The 17,386-nt window shown below is 36.8% G+C and overlaps 1 non-coding gene across 1 annotated transcript; it reads right to left on the bottom strand.

Annotated features, from left to right (window-relative positions):
- Positions 1-8,646: 8,646 nt before the first annotated feature.
- LOC131163179 (small nucleolar RNA R71) lies at positions 8,647-8,751 on the bottom strand. Its single transcript, XR_009138957.1, has one exon. It is a non-coding gene; the product is annotated as a small nucleolar RNA R71 (small nucleolar RNA).
- Positions 8,752-17,386: the final 8,635 nt, after the last annotated feature.

Below are 17,386 nucleotides of genomic sequence, written 5' to 3'. Positions count from 1 at the left end.
AAGCTTTTAAGTTCAGTTGTTTATACATTGGAGGATGGTAAAGTATACCGGTTCCTCTACCATAATCAGCAGCAAGAATTCCTTGGGAGTGAAATCTTGCTCTATAATCCAAGTTTGAGCAAGAGCTAGACATTCAAATTCTCTCGGGCTAATATGCAAGGTAGGAGCCAAAGTGTTTGGTGTTAAGACTATCTTCTTTCCCCTAACCTCAGTGGTTAGTACATTTTCTCTATGTATCATATTTGCATTAAAGATTTTCATTAAGTTTGGATATAGCCCTTTTGATTGGTAAGCCACAAAATTCTTCCAGCCAATTTCTTGAAACATTGGCAGATTTTCAGGAAATTCAGAACGAAAGAAGGAGGTATCAAGAATTTTATCAAAGATAGGTTCCGTAGAATGAAGATAAGTTTGGTATTGATGCTTCGATTAAGGAGTTACGAGCCATTGTTCGATATTATTATCATCTCTCCCTGATGAAGCACCTCAGTTTGTCGTAGTTTTTGTGTGAGGCATCGTGATATTGAGAAATCAACTGAATAGCCAAGTGAAACCCTAGAAAACGTGGCTAAAGATGTAGGAGAGTGATTGTGAGGCTTTGATTCAAGGGATTTTGAGCTAAGAATCAAAGGAAACTAAGAGTAGGAGCCTCAAGTGAGTGATGGAACAAAGGTCAGTAGCCTAAAGTATGAAAAGTTAGGGTTTTTTGCGCTTAAAATAAATAGGATCTGTGAGCTCCGGCGTCTGATGATTTGGGCTCAGTTACTTGACAATTTATAGAAATTAAATTTTAGCAGGCAATGCTACATCAGTTGCCTAAGGTCAGATGGCTCAGGCGCCTATCCCTCCAATTTGCACTACTCAGTCGACTGAGCTTCTGATCTCAATCATTTGACCCCCTTAATCTTTTAAATTTTCTCTTTTCACTCAACATTACTTCTTCCTAAACAACTTCTCTACTATGTAATAAACCAAGTTCTCTTCTAATTGATATAAATCTCTTTTGGGGAAGGGGTTTTGTGAAAATATCCTCCCATTGATCGTTTGTAATTATGAATTCAAGTAATATGTCTTCTTTTCATATGTGATCTCTCAGAAAATGATGTCTTGTATCAATATGCTTAGTTATTGAGTGTGATATCGGATTTTTAGAAATTTTTATTGCACTTGTATTATCACACTTAATTGTTATGGTTGAGTACTCTAAATTAAAGTCTTTTAATTATTGTTTCATATAGAGTGTTTGTCCACAATAACTACTTGCTGCCACATACTCAACTTTAGTAGTTGATAAGGCTACGAAATTTTGTTTCTTGGAAAACCAATAGACAAGAGACTTTCCTAGAAAGTAACAAATCTCGCTTGTACTTTTTCTATCAATCTTACAGCCTGTGTAATCGGCATCCGAATAACTAATCATTTCAAATCGAGTGTCCTTAGGGTACCAAAGTCCTAAATCAATAGTTCCTATCAAGTATCTTAAAATTCTTTTCATAACTATTTGATGAGATTCCTTAGGAGCTTATTAAAACTGGGCACACATGCATACTCTAAACATTATGTCTAGTCTACTAGCTATCAAATATTACAAACTTCCTATCATACCTCTATAGTATTTCATGTCTACCGGTTTTTCTTTTTCGTCTTTATCTAGGCTTATAAAGTTACTCATGGGAGTTCCTATGGGCTTACTTCCTTCCATGTCAAACTTTTTAAACATGTCTTTTATGTATTTTGATTGATTTATAAACTTTTAACTTTTAGCTTGCTTGATTTGTAATCCTAGGAAGTAATTTAACTCTTCTATCATACTCATCTCAAACTCTTCTTGCGTATACTTTGCAAATTCCTTACATAATTCATCATTTGTAGCACCAAATATAATATCATCAACATAGATTTGTATGATAAGCATGTCTTTATTTTTGGACTTAATGAATAATGTGCTATCCACCTTTCCTCTTAAGAAACCATTTTCTAGTAAGAATCCGCTTAATCTCTCATACCAAGATCTAGGAGCCTGTTTTAACCCATACAATGCTTTTGTTATTCTAAATACATGATCGAGATTGTTTATGTCCTCAAAACCAGGAGGTTGTTCCACATAAACTTCTTCATTTATAAAACCATTTAGAAAAGCACTTTTTACATCCATTTGATATAGTTTGAATTGTTTATGAGATGCATATGCTAACAACATTCTAATAACTTCCATTCTTGCTACAGGAGCAAAAGTTTCATCGTAGTTTATTCCTTCTTCTTGATTGTATCCCTGAGCTACAAGTCTTGCTTTATTTCTTATAACTATGCCATTTTCATCCTTTTTATTCCTAAATAACCATTTAGTTCCAATTATTGAGTAGTCACTGGGTCTAGGAACTAATTTTGAAACTCTATTTCTTTCAAATTGATTTATTCTTCTTGCATAGCTATTATCCAAGAATCATCACTTAAAGTTTCTTCTATGTTTTTAGGTTCTTCTTGTGATAGAAATGCATAGTGATTACATAAGTTCTTCAATGGTGATCTAGTAGTTACTCCTCTAGTTGGTTCTCCTATGATTTTATCTTAAGGGTGATTTCTTACATATTTCCATTCCGTTGGCAACTTAGAATTTTGTATAGGATCATCATTTTGAGTTTCTTCAAAGTTTCTTCAATTTCCTCTTCTTTTTCTTCTTTGATTTCTAGATCTTCTAATTTTTGTGAAGTATCATCTTTTTCTTCATTCTCAATTTCTTTTGTAAAAGGGTTTGATTCATCAAAGGTTACATGAATTGATTCAATAATTGTTAGTGTTCTCTTATTATAGATTCTAAAAGCTTTACTATTTGCTGCATATCCTAGAAAAATACCCTCATCTGACTTAGCATCAAATTTCCCTAAGTCATCTTTGTCATTAAGTACAAAACACTTACATCCAAAAACATGAAAGTAAGTTATGTTAGGTCTTTTTCCTTTCCATAATTTATAGAGTGTTTTATTTAGGCTTGATCTAATGGACACTCTATTTATTACATAACATGCGGTGTTAACCGCTGCAGCCCAAAAGTACTTAGGTGGTTTGTTCATTTAACATTATCCTAGCCATTTCTTGAAGGGTTTTATTCTTTCTTTCAACAACTCCATTTTTTTGTGGAGTTCTAGGTGTTGAAAAGTTATGTCTAATTCCATGTTAATTGAAAAAAATTTCAATATCTTTATTATTAAATTCTCTTCCTTGATCACTTCTTATGTTTAAGACACCATAGCCCTTTTCATTTTGAAGTCTTTTACACAAGTTTACTATTGCACTACATGCTTTATCTTTTGAGGCTAGGAAGAGTACCCAGGTAAATCCGGAGTAGTCATCAACAATGACGAAAGCATATTGCTTTCCTTCTATACTTTGAGTCCTAGTGGGACCAAATAAGTCTAAGTGAATAAGCTCTAAGGTCTTGCTAGTGGAGATGTGTTTCTTCTTCTTAAAGCTAGTCTTAGTTTGTTTTCCTAATTGACAAGCATCACAAATTTTATCTTTAACAAAATTTGTACGAGGTTGTCCTCTAACTAAGTTCTTTTTAACTAGTTTTGATAGTAAGTCCATAATTGCATGACTTAGCCTTCTATGTCATAACCAACTTGCCTCATTCATAGTTGCTAAGCATGTGATGTTTTGAGATTTTAACTTTTCAAAATTTATGCAATATACATTATCAATTCTTCTAGCAGTGAATAGAATATTTTGTTTTTTCTCTATTTTCAACAATACATTTGTCTTACTTAAAGATTACGTCAAATCCTTTGCCACTTAATTGATTTATGCTCAATAGGTTATGTTTTAATCCATCTACCAATAACACATCATAAATGGTGAGGGAAGATTCTTTACCTATCTTTACAATCCCAAGGATTTTTCCTTTGGCATTGTCTCCGAATGTAACATATAGAACATTTTTTAGCCTTAATGAGGTGAACTTGGATTTATCCCCGGTCATATGCCTAGGGCGCCCACTGTCCAAGTACCATTTGTCTTTAGATGAGGTTTTTCTAAGGCAGACCTACAAGAAGGGTTCAATATGTTGCTCTTAGGTAGCCAAACTTTCTTAGGTTTCTTTATTTCATATTTGTTTTCTTTAATTTTCCAAACTTTCTTGTTTTCCACATTCTTTCTTTTAAATGGACAATCAAATTTTATGTGTCCCTTTTTCTTACATAAGAAGCACGTAGTATATTGATAGATATTAGATGAAGATGTGCTTGCATAATACTTTGATTCTTTAACAAAGTATCTCATATAAATATTCTTCTTCTTTTTGTTCTCAATTCGATTAAATCCTATTTCTTCTTTATCTAATGACATTTTTTGTTTTCCAAGTAATTTTTCAAAGTTTTCCTTTCCTTTATTAAAATTGTAAATGACCTTCTCCTTGTTTTCAATTTTACTTTTACTTTCTCTTATTTCTAAGTCTTTCTTGCTTTCATCATTTACTTGTAATTTAACTAAGTCTTGATACAAGTCATTTATTTTCTTCATAAGCTCATCAATATGTGAGTCTTTTTCTTTGTCAATTGATTTTGATGTATCTAGTTGATTTTTAAGTGATTCATTTTGTTCTTTTAAGGCAATGTTTTTTTTAGTTAATTTTATGAACCAATTGTGTAAGGCAAATAATTCAACTTGAATTTATTTGTATGACAGCATACTCATATGAATCACTACATGATTCATAACTTGATTATTCGAATGAACTATAGTAGGAATTTACCTCATCCTTATGAGCCATGAAGCATACTTTGGTCATCTCTTATTCACTTGATTCGTTCTCTGATTCTCTTAAGATTGTGTCATCCCATGTAACTTTCATTGCCTTCTTTTTCTTCTTCTTGTCTTTCTTCAGCTGTGGACAATCAGGTTTAATATGTCCAACCTTTTTTAATTATAACAAGTAGGGGGTTCATTCGTATTCTTATTTTCCTTTTTACTTGTATCTCCTTTTTCAGTTTTTGAACCTCTAAACTTTCCAGAAAGCTTCTTATTTCTTTTAAAGAATTTACCAAGTCTTTTAGTAGTGAATGCTAGTTCTTCATCATCTAATTCACTTGCATCTTCCTCTTCTTCACTTGAGCTTTCTTTGGCAGCATTAAGGGCTATAGATTTTTTATTTTTATTTTTAGCATTCCTTTCATTCATAGTCATCTCATAGGTGAAAAGGGATCCAATCAGTTCATCTAGTGAGGTATTCTTAAAGTTTCTTCCTTCCGTTATAGCTATGGCTTTGGGTTCCCAAATGGGTGGAAGACCTCAAAGGATTTTTTGGATCATTTCATAAGTAGAGTAGGTGTTCCCTAGGCCATTAAGGGAGTTTATGATATAAGTGAACCTAGTGTACATATTTGTAATAGATTTATCCGGGTTCATTCTAAAAGCTTCATATTCATTAGTAAGCATGTCAATTATATTATCTCTTACGTCAACGGTACCTTCATAGGTTACCTCTAGTTTGTCCCATATCTCTTTTTCTTTTTTCTTTTTTTTTTTTTTGCAATGCCATGACCCTATTGAATTCATTTATGTCAATAGTATAGTATAAAGAATTTATAGAACTTGAGTTAACTTGCAACATCATATGGTCATTTTCCGTCATGTCTTTTTCTTCTTTGGGTACTTCTTTTCCATCTACAAGTTTGGTAGGGATAAGATCACCATGTGTGACAACCCTCCATGCTTTCCATTCCATAGTTTGAAAGTAGATTCTCATTCTTTGTTTCCAAAAAGTATGGTTAAGCCCACAAAAAATCGGAGGTCTGGTTGAGGATTGACACTCTCCAAAGGGAGCTATGCCTATGTGTGCCATTTAGATCTTTGTATAGTAGCTTGTAATTAAGATTTTCTATAACTCCGCTCTGATACCAATTGAAAACTAAGGTGTAGTCCCGAGAAGAAGGGGAATTGAGTTTTTAAAAGTTTCTTTTAAATCTCTTTACAAATTCACAACCTTTTGTAAACTTAGCAAACACACAAGAATGATTTGATTTTAATGCTTAATTAAACCAACAACAATCCACACTCAATATCAACACAAGCCAAATACCTTCAACAATATCAATCAATCAACCAATTTACCAATCAACAAGTTACGAACACAAAAGTTGCAGCAACACTTCCTTGGTTCAGTGTTTCCAAAACACAGCATAGAGTTTGATTAAAGCTCTATATTTATGGATCTTATGCACCTCCTTTTAACCAAGGTTTTTGCAAACAATTGATCAACGCACTCTCTTTAAGGTTTCCACAAAAGATCAATCAACGTACTTCCTTAAATTAAAAGTTTTCTCAATCTCAATTGTTTCAACTTCCTACACTCAGATACACAACCACGCAATTAATATAGGCTAAAAAATTAAAAAGAAAGGGTCGAGAGTGCGACTGAGTTTTTATGAGGTTCGGCTTATGCCAGCCTACGTCCTCGCCTTAGGCAAGACCACCTAAGGATTCCACTAAAACACTTTTTTTACAGGCGAAGCAAATCGTTACAATCCCTCCTTCAATTAGGGTGGAGCCCCCTCTCCAAGCGATACCCCATGCTCAGTACAACAATCCAATAACCCTGAACCGTCAAGAAAACAAAGAGACAAGAAAGAATTCTTGTGTACAAGAAGTGCTCTCAGATAGAGCTGGTTAGTACAAGATTAAGCACAGCTAATACTTCAAAGTAAATATCAAATAGAATGAAATTTGAAGCTCAAGGAAGTATGTCACCAGGATTCTTCTTTTGATTTGTATCAAACCTCAAAAGTTTGTTTTCAGATTAGTGATAAAAGACTCAGTTTATCTCATAAATTCTCAGAGAGAGTATGTGTGCACAAGGGCTTTAAGAGAGAGAGAGCAATATAACTTGAAAACTGATTTTCAATTCTTGGTAATTAATTTGATTAGAGAGGCCATGTATTTATAGGCTTAAAAAGCATTAAATTCGTGTTGCCTACGTTACTTGTAGTGTTTCCCAAGTTCTTAGAAAATTTGGGGCACAAGCAACTCGAATTTGTAATTTAAAACCTTTTAAAAAAACTAGCCATTTAAGAGGGCCAGTCGCCTGAACCCTTTGTGGTCAGTTGCCTGACCTTTGAACATAGTGTAAATTTTTAGTTCAAAATAGGGTCAATCTCCTGAGGTGTCAGGGATCAGTCACCTGATCCTTCACTGCCTGTTAAAAATTAATTTAGCCAAATGTTAGTCACCTGACCAGACATAGGTCAGTCACCTGAACAATTATAAATTATGTTTATTCAGGTTAGTTTCCAAAACTCTTAGCCATTTTTCTTTTTTACATTTAAAATGAATTTTTTGGGGTTTTCAAAGTAAGGTCTCTAAGTCCATATAAACCCCTAATGAGCTTCAAAGCATTCAAAATGATATTTAAAGTGAAGTACTTACAGAACACTTCCTAAAGACATTAAAAACTCTCTTAAACTTGAAGTCTTCATGAATTTCTTTTCTTTGAGTCATCTTTGCTTTGAGCTTGAGTATTCTTTAAGCTTCATATGTCTTCACCATCTTGGATCTCTTTAAGCTTTCATTTGATTAAGCTGTGAATGAAGTATAGTTTTATGGTACTTGTGATCTTTGGACTTTCGAATTCTTGCACCTTTTGAATTTGATATACTAGGTTTCCTGAAATATCATCACTTAAACCATAACTTGTTAAATAATCCTTTATTTATTATCATCAAAATAAGATTCAAAAGCCATGTTAGGCCCACAAAGGCTACACTAAACTTATTTTGAAGTAGCTTAATAATTGCGCTCAAAGTCCCTGAGGATCGACACCCGACTTCCCCACTTTCTATTGAACTTGGGATTGTTAGGTAGTATAAATTTTATCTTTGGTAGTTAAGAACCCAAGCCTTGACGAGCCTACCAAATTTTGGCGCCATTGTCGGGGACTTGGCTAAGGTTATAAACCAACTTCCACTTTAGAGTATTGTTGCCTTGTATTTTTTTATTTGATCTCCTTTTATTTTCGTCTTTTTTGATTTATTTTCATTTTTTGTTTGTTATCTCTCAAGTCTTGATTCTAGGTGCTTTAACTATGTATATTTGGTTTGTGCTCTCGGGACCCCGAGATAGTTCCTATAAATCCCGAGATTGAAAGATCCCATAGGTACATTAGGATACTTACCTCCAATCCAGAGATCGCTAGGTGGACTGAGCCAAAAGTTATGGTCAAATGAAACCCACCGATTCCTGCCGATCAACTCCTGGAAGCCCAAGCTCCCCACCTACCTGTGGTGGGAGAGCAACCACTTTGGCTGCTTTGGGACTACTTTGTAATTAACGGATACACATCGCCGTCCTGCATCTGATTCCCAAATGTTCAGGCAGCGCAATTTGGGATTAAGACTTCAATCATCTCGATGCTGCCCAACTTTCATAGGAACCCCACTAAAAATCCTCATCGGCATCTAGATAAGTTCTTAGAGATTTTCTCCACCATCCATATACCTAATTTTAGTGATGACGCCCTTTGCCTTAGGCTCTTTCCATTATCTCTGAAGGATAAGGACAAATATTAGCTGATGTCCTTCAAGCCGAACTCGATGAAAAACAAGGCCACCACGCAACATGAATTCTTGAAAAAGTACTTCCCAATCAGGAAAACTAACCAGCTGCGAAGGGCAATCACAAGTTTCACACAGACGAATGTGGAACTTTTCTTTGAGACTTGGAGCACTTTAGGGACCTGCTCCATAAATGCCCACATCATCAGGTTCCCAAGTGGCAATTAGTTCAAACATTTTATGAAGAGTTAGCTGATAGGGATAGATCCATGGTGGATGCCTCGTGCAGAGGTACTTTCTTCACAAAGCATGAGAATGAAGCATGGATTCTCTTCGAGAATCTTGTCAACAATTCTCAGCAGCACACTACTGCTGCTCGTAGACTCTCCAATCCATCAACCTCTAAACCTAAGGGATTTTACGAGTTTGCCACAAGCTAGGACCTAGCCCCTACCTTACATGCCATATCCAAAAAATTAGACCAGTGCTTGTCCTTAAGACCGCAGACAATGGTGTGTGCATAGGTTAGTGTAATTTGCTCTGACCCCTCCCATACATACTATAATTGCCCACATGCACCTTTCCATCTTGAGCCTATGTAAGAGGAAGTGAAAGCCACCCACAATTGGTATGATAGGCCATCCAATTACCCCTACTCTAATACCTACAACCTTGGGTGGAAACAACATCCCAACTTCTCCCGGAGCTCACAAACTCAAGGTTTTCAATCCCTAATACATCCATAAATCCCTAATGCTCTGCCTCCATGTCAATACCAAATTTATCAAAATCATCCTAATTCAGCCCCAAGATCTTCGACCGCTCAGCAGCCGTCTCCACCTCCACCTAAGTGTGATACCTTTCAAGAGACGGTGCTAAAAGCCCTTAAAAACATTGAGGCTGATCGTCAAGTAGACCAGCAACTCCTTCACTCTCACTCCCAATCCATTGCAAAGCTATAAGCCACATTGGGGCCACTAGCTGCTACCTTGAGTTAGAGAGACAAGGGCAAGTTGCCAAGTTAGACCATTGCGAATCCCAAAGGACAATATGGGGTAGAATGTGAACCGGATGCTACTCCCTCATCATAACCTGAGCAAGCCTAGGCAGTGACCACTCTTCAAAGCCGTAGGATGAAAGATATAGAAACTAATAAGCAATTAAACGAGGAAAAGAATGAGGAAGAAAATAAGGTAGTATCCAATGCTGATTCTTGCTCCCTCTCTTCCTCTAGGGTCATACATAAACCCTTTACTCACACACCTACTACTAAAGAATCCAAGCATCACTCTGCCCCCCATATGGCATTTCATGCTTCTCTTGTATCATCCTCTGCAACTCCTCGTGCAACCTCGTTGTTTAGGAAGGAGGCTTCAACTGTGTCCATCTAGGACATATTTAAACAAGAAAAGATTGACAAGCATCTCCTAAATAATATCAAGCAATCACCTGCGTACATCAAGTTCCTTAGGGATTTTTACACACAGGAATGCAGGTCGAGGGTGCACATGGATGGATTAGTATAACAAGCCGAATGCATGAGTTCAATGATACTAGGACACCTTGTTCTAAATTGAAAGACCCCTGCTCACCTATTATTTTATGTGTAATTGGAGGTTAGACCATTGATAGGACTCTTTTAGATTTAGAGGTGAGCGTGAACATCCTTCCGTATTCGACTTACCAGAAACTTAACCTAAGAGAGTTGCAGCCCACCACGGTCACTTTGTGTCTTGCTGATCATTCCCTTAAGAAACCCTAAGGTGTGGTAGAGGATGTAGTAGCCAAAGTGGAAGAGTTCCATTACCCACTCGATTTTATTATCTTAGATATGGAACCATCCACGAATCCAATCCCTGTCCTTTTAGGATGACCGTTCTTGGCTACAGCTAATGCAAGCATTCAATGCCGAGCAGGGATTGTGGACATCTCCTTGGGCTATATGCGACTTCGGCTAAACATATTTCATCATCCCTGACATGCACTTCAATTCGTCCAAGTTGTGGACAAAGGTCCGATTGATCAAGTTGTTAGGGAGGAGGTTTTTTCAAGTCTGTGGAGGGATCCATTGGAAGTGACATCTCAGCCTAAAAGTCCTTCTTTATCTAACTTGGAAGATCCTTATGAACTACAGAGGGAAATACATGACTTGGATCCAGATCTGGAGGAAAAGTTGGGGGTACGCCACCCAAGGTGTAATAAGGAAATGGAGGAGGAAAATTTTTCCTTCGAAGCCGGCTGAATTCAAAATGAGTTTAAGGCGTCTGGTTGAAGATGGTAAACTTAGCGCATCTGGGAGGCCATCCGATAATTTTTATTTTATTTTTGAGTCCATATGTTGTTTCAGGTAGATTAAGTAGAGTTTAAAGTCTTTAGAGTAGACCTTAGGGTAAGTTCTGGGTGCGACCAAAGGGGCGACCATCACACACGTGGGCTACTAGGTCCAATCCCTAAATTGTGCTGAAATGCAAAAATACCGAGAGGGTTGACCATATCTGCGACCATCACCAAGCTGGGTGTGCCCTGGTCGAGAACACCGAAAAGTTGTTTAAAACTTGTTTCACCCCGACTCTTCACCTCCTACTTTCTCATTATCGCCTCATCGATCACAGTCGCCTTCTCTTCACCCTTGCCACTGGAGGAAGTCATTTCTTCATTACACTTCCTCGAATATGTCTTCCCCATTTGATTCATCTCCAAAATCATCCCACAAATCATCTCAACCTGCTACCAAGTGGCGATAGCTTCGAGTTCTACCACGACGGGGCTCCTCGTCGATGGGTCAGCCAATTTCAGGAGTGCAGGGTGAAGCTATATACGTGGTGAGGGCACCATGTAGACAGCTACGGAAAATACCACGATGGGGTTCAACCCCATGACGAGGAAGTTCGACACAAACCCTAAGGATGCCATGCGCACCCAATGAAGACTTGCATATGCGTCTGCCACACTCTGGTCTTCATCTGTTGAACAGCCCCCATATCTCTCCATCGGACTTCATGAGGTCTGGTTTCCCTATCCACTGCCATTCCAAACATTCCGACCTACCATACCATATATTCCTCCTTTGGAGATCAGTAATGACCCCACCACAGGGCCTTCGGCAGGCAGGCCTAACCTACAACCACTACAATATCCCTTGCCATCATATCAATTACTCTCACCAACTGCCTTGCTTGTCTAGACAATTCTATTTGGGGTTCTCCGGCCGTGTCACCCACATCCTCCTCTTTTCCTCAACCGTCTTCGGTACCTGAAAGAAACGGTGCCAGCCCGTGACACTGCATTAGCCAAACCATTGCTAGTTTCATCCGCTTCAAATTTTGACTCTGACTCCAATTAGGCTTACGCTTGGTTTTTCGAAGACATTTTTGTTCCACCCTGTCTTTGTATTGTGCTTCTGTGGCACACTTTTGTTTTCTCTTTCCTTTTTTTTCTTTCACAATGATTCTGTGGCATTCCAAATTCTTGTAATGACTCCACCTACAGTGTAATGCCATTTTGCAAAATAATGAAAATTTTACATGGTATTGTGGCTACTACGTGTCTTTTGTGCTACAGTGTACTTTTGCATACATGTTATTTATGGATTCTATAATATGCAGGTACACTGTTTGATATTACTAGCACCATACACTGTCCTCTCCCATGCTCGGGTTTTGTCTTTCTTTCTACACTTCAGTGAGAACACTGAAGTTCTAAGTTGGGGATAGGGGGTGGCACACTACATGACACATTTCATGCACAAAAATGACAAATTTTAAATTTTTGAAAAATTTCCAGTGAACTCTATCTGTCCAAGTCATGCTAACATATATATTATACCCTCTACATACACCCATATAACCTAGTGTTACATGCATAAGCTTCTTATTTACATGATTTTATTATGCTCACTAATAATGTAGTGAATTAGTTGTGTAAAATTCACATAACATGGCCGATATCTTGGTATTACTCTAGGTAGTTTGACTAATGGTTTGTTTGGGTTAATATTGCTGTGTAAACTCTTATACTTACATGGTACTTCATGAGGCTAAAACCAGACTTACATGTGATTTGTAGTACTTAGGGTTCTTTGAGAGAACTGAGAGAACACCCATGGCGACTATGACACCTTGTGAGGTACTGTTGAGTTATTTGTTCATTTCTCAAGTTCTTGACGTCAAACTATGAGTTTATAAAACTAACCCTTCCTTCTTTTTCTAGATTTTCTTTGCCAACTAGTCTTCATTTTTGCATTTGCTAGCCTAGAGGTGACATCAAGTGGGAAGATATAAACCTAGGCCTTGTAGCTTACTCAAGACGTGAAGGTTAAGCCACCTTTAGAGATAGACTTTTTCCATGGATTTCTGTTCGTGCTACATTCCCATTGGAGGTATGAAGACAATATAAGAGTGTAATGATTGTCTTAGCTGACCATGCAAAGAAAGAAAATGAAAAAGAAAAAAAAATTAGAAGAGGAAATGAAAAAAAAAAATATACACCTGCTCCAAACAAATTGACTCACTCGAAAAATGAGCAGCTCGGAAGCTATCCCAAGTATAGGAGTTTTGTGGTATAATATTCAGCTCAAAGGCCAGATTGTCTCCTCAGTGAATGCGGTTTAATCTCAAATTTTATGTATTTCCAATCAAAAATAAAAAGTCACTGAACTCAGTTCAGATTTGGGTTTTTTGGATTGTTTGGGATTTCTTTTGACAAATTAAACGAACATGTCAAATAAACCCTAATCCTAGCATGCATTGAATTAAATGACAAGAAACAGAAATCCCACGTCTAATCAAGCAATAATTTAAACAAATGTTAAACTTCAGACAAGACTAAAAAAAATGACTTTAATACGTAAATTAAATTAAATTTATTCAAATACAAATTCACTAAACACCAAATTTTGCACGCAATCAATAACTCAACCCAAAATTAGTACTTTAACTACTGAACAATAATTAAGCACGGGGAAAAAAATTAGTCTTTAATTAAACTAAACTTATATTAAATTGAACTGAACAAAAATTTGAACTTTAAAGAAATCGACTGGCTTAACTTCGAAGAGGATTTTTTTTATTTTGTATTTTTTTTTTCTTTTGAGAAACCAAACTGAACTATATATAAAAAGAATAACCAAAACAACACCATTTTTAATGCTACTGTAAAATAAGACAAGGAAGAAAATGACTTAATTTAAACAATAATAACCAACCAAGAGTTAAAAATTAATGCTTTAATTAAAATTCACAAAAAATTAACAATTACTTAATACTTAAAAAAACTGGAGAAAGGAAAACTAAATAAATAAATAAATAAATAAATAAGAAAGGGAGAAGGAAGAGGATGAGAGGGAACAGTGGCTGGCCGTGGTTCTTGGGTATGGCTGGTCTTCTCGACACAGCAGCAGCAGTGTGCAGTGGATGGTTGGCCAATTTGGAGGAGCAGCAGCTGGAGGAGGAACTCTCGGGACTAGCAGCAGCAGCAGTAGCACAGGGAACCTCCTCGGGTGGGGAACCCTCAGGTTGATAGCAAGAGCCTGGTCTCAGGGTCAGTTCAGTACACCAGCAGAAGCTGCAGCTTCTCGAGGTGTCTGGGGGTCCAGCAGGAACACAGGTCTTCTGAGCAGTCGAGAGTTGGAAGGAGAAGGAGAAGGAGAGGGGAGGGGTGCGGGGCTTCTGAAGCAGCCGTGGAGGCTGAACTGCAGAAGTTGCAGCAAAGAAAGAGAGAGTTGGACGAAAAGGGAGAGTTTCCAGCTGTGAAGAGAGGATAGTAGAGGGAGAGGAGGAGGAAGAAGAAGAAGGAAAGGAAGGCTAGAGAGGACCGAAAGAATCAGAGGGAAAGATAGAAAAAGAGAAGGAAGAATGAGGGAAAGAGAGGGGGTGTCAAGGAGTTGAGCTGAACAAAAATAAAATAAATAGGGGAGGTGATGTTGCCTTATGCCCAGCAACCAGGTCCGACCCGACTGCATGGCCGGGTCAAATCTAGTTTTAAAATATTATTATTTTTTCCTTTTTCCTCTTTTTTTTTTCTCTGTGAACGAGGCCAATTTTGATCCTCTTGGAGCCCGTTTCTCTAAAAACTCAAAACACATAAGTTGTATATAATCTTCTCATATTTCTCTAAGATTTTGAATTATCTTGATCGGAGCTCGGATGAAAAAGTTATGCTTGAATTACAAACTGATGCTAGTTTTAGCTCCCAAAAATTTTCTTGCGATAAAAAATGCCAAAAATTCATAAATTGCTCAATAAAACTCAATATTATAAATAAGACACAACTTTAAAATATTGAGAGTAATTACATATTTAATTAAAAATATAAACCCTAATGCACGAATTAAAATCCCTAATTACGCAGTTTAAGCGCGTAATCACACCCCCCCAACTAACATTTTGCTAGTCTCTAGCAAATAATGTGAATGAATTTCAGGGCGGTATCCACAATTACTAATTCCAGCAAGCATGAAATTAATGCCCATGCAACACAATCATACTGTTTCACATATAGGAATATAACGGAATTAAACACAAATTCGTTCATATTCAATGCACACAACTCTGAAGCACGTTACTCATGCAAGTTCCATCGTTTATATAGCAAGTATACTCACATGAAGTTAACTAGCGGTACAATTTAGAGTTAATGCGGTCATATAAGTTTGAGTATAAACAGGTAAAATCTCGAGGTGTGTGTGATATATGTGACTCATTACACCTAGGATACCAGTGGACACCTACAGAATGTTCGTTTTGACTCGGCCTAACTGGTATACCCTAAAAAACACTCAAAAAGAATGGGTTCACTCATCATATGTGAGGAGGAGTGTCTCGATCAAACATCCCACATATTAAAAAGAAAAAACGTTAAATATATGGAGTGGACTAGTCTGAGAAGAATCTAGCCTATCTATGAGGTGTCGGGTCCTTCACCCTAGCATCTTCTCACTTACTCACCATGTCCAACCGAGACTAGATCAACTTATTCACAAACTTGACATGAATACATCTGAGGCATTAAACGGTTGAAGAATCTTCATACGTGGAGAACATGTGTCGTGTCCTTGACTTTTTTTGGTATTTTTGTGGAGCAGACATTAGCATTTCATTTCATGTTCATTTCTATTTCTTATTATTTCTTCTACTCATTCTTCATTTTCTGTCTTATCTTGGTCAATTAGGACAATCATTACACTTCTTTTGTTGTCTTCATACCATCAATGGGAATTAAGATCGAACAGTAGTCCATGAACTAAGTCTATTTCTAGGGGTGGCTCAACCTTCACATCTTGAGTAGGCTACAAGACCTAAGTTTTTATCTCCCCACTAGATGTCACCTTTAGGCTAGCAAGTCAAAAATAGAGACTAGTGTACAGAAAATCTTCCAGAAGAAAAGAGAATCAAGTTTCATGAACTCTGATTTGATGTTAACACTCAAAAAGACAATAAATAGCTCAAGAATATCTCACAAGGTTTCATAGTCACCACAGGTGCTCTCTCAGTGCTCACAAGGAACCCCAAGTGTAATGAATCACGTGAATGTGTCTATTCAGTCTCGTGATATGTCATGTAAATACAAGAGTTTATATAGCCAAATTAACACGAGTGTTCTACCAATCAATTCTTCATAGAGTTACAAAGTCATATAAAGAGAAACTACACATAAATGACTCAAGTGTGTAATTCTTAGGTTATATGTAAGTATGTGAAGGGTATAAGTCAGTGTTAATCATGGCATAATTCAGTGTAATTCCTCATTACTCTTCCTTTCTTTTCTCCTTTTTATTTTTTTATTTTTTCCTTTCTTTGCTCCTTTTTATTTTTTTTTATTTTTTTATTTTTTATTGTTTTATTTTTTTTCAAATTACTATAAAACCCAACAAGTATACATGCACAGTGTCACATGCAAATGCTCACCCCCCCCCCCCCCAAACTAAAGTGGAACATTGTCCTCAATTGTTAAGCATAGGGGGGATAGAAAGGCTATGCATGGGTGAACAAACTAATAGAAACTCACTACTAACTAATGCGGTAGAAAAAGAAAGAAAGATGCAAATAAAAATAAATAAAATAAAAATAAAAAAATGAAAAATAAAAACATTAAGATAGAAAGGTCAGAGGACTCCCTCTGCAAGACCTCTTTATTAGGATCGAATGAGATCGTAGGAGGCTTGAGCTGTTTTCATCGACCATGACGCTATTATCATTCGTTGGATCCACCGATTCTACAATGCTGTGGGAATGAGCATGTTCAACGATATATAAGCCACATCGGGATCTTAGCTTCCAAGGAAACAGACAGTATCTAGAGTTGCAGAGAGGGTCTTGCTGATTTGGGAAGGGTGGTTTATCCTTGAGTTTTTGCAGCAGCTTCATCTGTTTCTTCGCTAAGCGGTCCTTGTCATAAATTTTTCTCTTGGATTCTGTAAGCGCATGCACCTACAACTTTCTCAACCCTATGGCATTATCAAGTAAAAAGTTAATCTGTTTTATAATCCAAAATACATAATTTTGAATTTTAACAGGTACATAACATGCCTTACCGTGAATCAACCTTTATGGAATCATCCCTGAAATTTTCTTGATTGTAGTTCGGAAAGCCCAACGCTCATGAACCAATTTCTTGAACTAGGCTTTTCGGTTAAGGCAACCCATCTGCTCAAATATGATCTTGACTTCTGAAAAAAAAAATTGTCGCTAATCCTGCATTGGTGTTTGATTGGTGGTAAAGTAGTTCACAATATCATCAACTTGAGGGCTGCATGACATGTCGGTGATAGGATAGATGATGTCTAACATTGTCAACTTTGGCAGTCTCCATCGCACATCACGGATCGGTACTGCATCTATCTCTATGGA

This window comes from Malania oleifera, chromosome 8 (assembly GCF_029873635.1).
Source record: "Malania oleifera isolate guangnan ecotype guangnan chromosome 8, ASM2987363v1, whole genome shotgun sequence".
Classification (NCBI taxonomy): Eukaryota; Viridiplantae; Streptophyta; class Magnoliopsida; order Santalales; family Ximeniaceae; genus Malania; species Malania oleifera.
Note: the sequence above shows the minus strand (reverse complement) of the source record. Positions and strands in the feature narration are given on the sequence as shown.